This window comes from Branchiostoma belcheri, unplaced genomic scaffold, assembly GCF_001625305.1.
Source record: "Branchiostoma belcheri isolate BF01 breed outbred unplaced genomic scaffold, Haploidv18h27 scaffold178, whole genome shotgun sequence".
NCBI lineage: Eukaryota > Metazoa > Chordata > Leptocardii > Amphioxiformes > Branchiostomatidae > Branchiostoma > Branchiostoma belcheri.
Genome location: NW_017803246.1, coordinates 35788 through 40299, shown reverse-complemented (window position 1 = coordinate 40299; position 4512 = coordinate 35788). Strand labels below are relative to the sequence as shown.

The following is a 4512-nucleotide window of genomic DNA, read 5'->3' as shown; positions in this document are numbered from 1 at the left end:
TTGCAACTTTGACAATGTTAGTAATATTTACATGTATGCCCTTTTTGTACATTTATTTATGTGGAAAGCTATCTTGCATTTTTTTGCACTTTTCAAAGTTTGCCAACATGTGACTTTTCACAGCAAAATCTTGATTTTGAATGCAAAGTTAGGAAAGCAAACCTTTTTCGTATCTTAAAGTGCTTCCATGAATTCTAAAGAAAGATTTTAAGTGTTAGTGCCTGTGATGTTCCTTGTTAGCCTGGGTACCATCCTACTTGTATACCGGGGCTCCCACACTCGTTTCCCTAAGAAGTAGGGAAGCGAGTGTGGGAGCCCCGGTATACAAGTAGGATGGTACCCAGGCTAGTTCCTTGTGTCACATGGCCAAAATGTCAGTCTTTTTTTATACACGACTTTTTGTGTTTTAGTCTTTGATTATTGTGAAGACAGTATACATGTAGTATACAGTAACTATAGATGTACAAAACATTCCTCATAGACATATATACATGTATATATATTGTCAAAAAATTGTGTGCATTATTGTGAAGACTTAGTGCTTTATCTGTGTTACCTATAGATACACAGTATATATTTCTTTGAAACGTCTGCCTTCTTGGAGTAATACAGTTGGAAAATGTTGTGACTGTAGTTAGGTAGGTGCACTGGTGAATTATTAAGTAGTTGTAGGACAATCTAAAATTACTTATGTGACTGAGATAGTGCAAGCTAGGTAGTGCAACTTTGTAGTTCTTTAGCCTGGTATCCAGCCTTGTTACAGCTTTAGTCCGCTTCCCAAGATCCGCTCCCCGCCAACAAGTAGTTCTTGTGATCTGGTTTCAAAATACATTCATCAGGAAGTGTATGAACATGATGTAGAATTTATTATATAATAAGAAAACTTGGTTTTCTTTTTAGCTGAGAAAACCAATGATTGTTCTTTATTGGTCAAACTGTCAAACATGTATTAACATTTTATGGCATTTCTCAATAGTCATCTAGCCTAGGTACCATCCAGATTTTCTCTCCGCAACACTAGAAAAAATCGAAAAGATTGAAGATTAAATCATTCTCTGTAGTGTATATTTTGTATCATATCCAAGTATATATTTCTCATAGTTAGACATGTATGTACATGTGTATGAACTGTATGACTGAAACTATCAGACTAGACCGTGAAAAAGATACTCTCTACTGTTATTTAGGCATGACAGAAAGTATTGTGGTGATCCTTTAAAAGTAAAGACCTTTACTTATAACATTGATCTTTGTATAGATAGGCATGAACTTCATAGGCTAGATGCAAGGGCATTAAAGGTGAAGTAAAAAATAAACAAAAATGGAACAGTCAGCAGCCATATGTCATGAAAACTTTTAATAAAGAAAAGTAGTAATACAAAATATATGTTGTTTTATGATCTCTTCACTTTGGTCCCTTTAGATATATCTTTCCTTCTTCAAACAAACAAACGAAAAGAGAAAACTAGTCTAAGGTACAGAACAAATACAGAGAATATGCCAGCCTTTGCTTCCATGTTGTGGCTGTCTGATCATAGAAACAAAGAAAATGTAAAGGAAATCTGCCAGATTCTCTTCCTGCAATCTTGTGTCTTTTCCTCCGCACACATCAACTAAGGATTGCGGTCTTTTTAGCTCTAATAACTACTCAGTCAACATTCTGAAAACAGTAGTAGCTGCTGCTTGGTAACTGTTTTTTGGCATTCTGAAAACAGGCTTCTAAAGAATGAAGAATATCTCCCTCAGGATATCAAAATCCACTACATGTACTTGCATAACCAGCAGACTCTTGGTCCCGTAAGTGTTCAATACTGAATTTGCTATTAAGTACAAACTGCCTTTGGAATGTAAGGGTTTGGCGAAATCAAGAATAAGTCTGGTCAAATAGGCATCAATGTTGTGCGATCATCTAACAAAAGAAGAACAATTATGGGTTAACAGGTAACGTTGACAAAAAGTCAACAAAAGTGTTGGACATGCTCTGTACCATGGCGTGGAATACTCTGCAGTTTCATAAATTTTTTCTGTCTAAAGAAAGAACAAAAAACAATTATGGGTTAACAGGTTAACGGAGACAAAAAGTTAACAAAATTGTTGGGCACACTCTCTATCATGGCATGAAATACTCTGCAGTTTGTACTTTCGTTAATTTTTTCTTTGAGGCACTTTCTTGTTCAACTCTCCTTAAAACATAAGATGCTCGCCAACTCAAACCTTCCATCTTGTAGCAAAGGGAAAAAAAAGAAATCTTGGAATGCTACAGCTTTAACTCTCCGCCTTCTAGGGTAGCTGTTTGGCACCAAACTTGTATTGGTTATGGGATTAGGCAGCAGGGAGAAGGTAAACCAAAAATATGCTACTAAGAAAAAGAAGTACTTGGTTCCTGCCAATTTTCTTCTGGTAAACAAAAAGGGACTTATGCAACTTATTGGAGAGACTAACAACAGCTATTGAATGCACGTCTGCATAGAGATTTTTGCCTGCTGCTTGTTCATTCTGTTATCACAACTCTTTGAGGCTTTTTTCTCTCAGGTTGCATTACAAAACCATACACTGAAGGGTGAGAAGAAAAAAAGGGAACAAAATTCAGCATGAAACTAGTAAGGCACATTTCTCATATCCACTGCTTAAACTATCATCAACAAGTCTCCCTTGGTTAGTAACTTTTCTGCGTCGCCTTCTCTAAACAGCACAAACGTGCCTTCTCTAGTTAAGCACCAACAACGTTTCTTTGGCAGGTATACATGATTACTAATGGTCAACGGACCATCCTAACACTACAGAACTCTCTACAAAACAACGCGAACAGGATATAGGAACTTCAGCTGCCTGGGCCCTTCTGTCAGCCGCCTGTTTGTTTGGCTCTAAACTCTGACCCATGACCCTTGCCTCAGGTCGTGACCTGTGACCTACAGGAAGTAGATGCCAGGTTGACCCCTGACCTGGGTCGTGACCTGTGACCTACAGGAAGTAGAGGCGGTCGGCCAGGTTGAGTGAGGGGTCCTTGTGGATGCTCTGTCCCACCAGGAAGGCCAGCTTGTGCGCATACTGGCACGGGGCTGGGACTCGGATGGTGCCCTGAAAAAAACATGGAAAACAAAATGTTACGACGAGGTACTCAGCGGCGGCAGACTTCACCCCCTTACCCCTACTGCTTTGCAACCCTTCCATTGGCACAGAAAAACTAGCGGCACACAACTCTGCGGGTGCGCACCCACCCACCCACACACACACACACACAGACACACACACACATGCACAGACAGACAGACAGACAAACACACACACGCACACTTACGGGCCAGTTGTAGTAGAGGTGGCAGAGCTTGTAGGTGAGCCTCTGCATGTGGTCAGGCTTGAGGCCGGAGGTGTCCCACACCACGTTGTAGTGGCAGGGAGTGACCGTTCCCTGGCGCACAGACTGAGACACCAGGAAGAAGTCGTACCTGAAAGGGAAGACAAGAGAACAGATGCACAGATTTAAACCTTGGTGTTGAAGCTAGCATAGTTTGCTATAATGCTATCATTCAACCAGTGTAAGGGTGTTGGGACATCAGCAGGAAGTCATACCTGAAGAAAGCAACAGAACATACTCACAGCTCGGTCACATATTATTCAACATTGTCCATCCAATGTATTATTTATTGCACTATCCACAAAAACTGAATTGTATCAGAATTGTTATATCAGTGTTTTCTTCAATCGTTTTAACTGCATAATGATCAAAAGTTGGTTTGAAAAAAGGCTTCTTATAAACCTTTCAGGCTTCACCCTTGCTCCAGCACTATGTTGCATCTTACTAAGTATATATTTTTCCTTTTTTTTTCCAACCGAATTTAATGTCATTTTTCCCGAGACGTGCTTGCACCAAGTACAAGTCTTTTTTTGAAGCAGGATTTTTATGGCTGGATGCTCTTCCTAACGCCAACCCAAACCCTAGTAGGGCCCAGGAACCCTCTAACTGAGGGGGGAAATGCATGTTAAGTGCCTTTTCCAAGGGCACAACATCTGGGTGCATGTCCGAACATGTCTGGGTCCAGCCCTGGGGATTGAACCTGGGTCTTCTTGCTTGACAGTCAGACGCTCTATCCACTACACCACACAGACGCCACGTTTTCTGTGCAAATAAATAAAACAAAATAAACCTTACCACTCAGGCCGTGTGACCTCGGTGTCCACCACGGTACCAGGGGCGGGGTTCTGGAGTCCGCGGCCGGCCTGGGCGAAGAAACGCGTGTTGATTCTCTTCTTCACCACGATCCACGCAACCTTCGGCCTACAGGAGCAAGAAAAAAGGCGTTAAATGTTTAATATCAACCCACTTTCACCATGATTCAACTTTCTTGTACATCTTATTGACTTTATCGAGTGTTGATTCTCTTCTTCACTACGATCCATGCGACCTTCGGCCTACAGGAGAGAGAAAAAGAGTCACAAATTCTTCATCAACCAGTGGGCAACCTACGGCAAAAATTAGGTTGCCCATCACAATTTTAGGCTGCAAGCCAAGTG

At 41.0% G+C, this 4512-nt stretch overlaps 1 pseudogene; it reads right to left on the bottom strand.

Moving 5' to 3' along the window:
* Nucleotides 1-1773: 1773 nt before the first annotated feature.
* LOC109467207 overlaps nt 1774-4512 on the bottom strand; it is an 11507-nt pseudogene continuing 8768 nt past the window's right edge.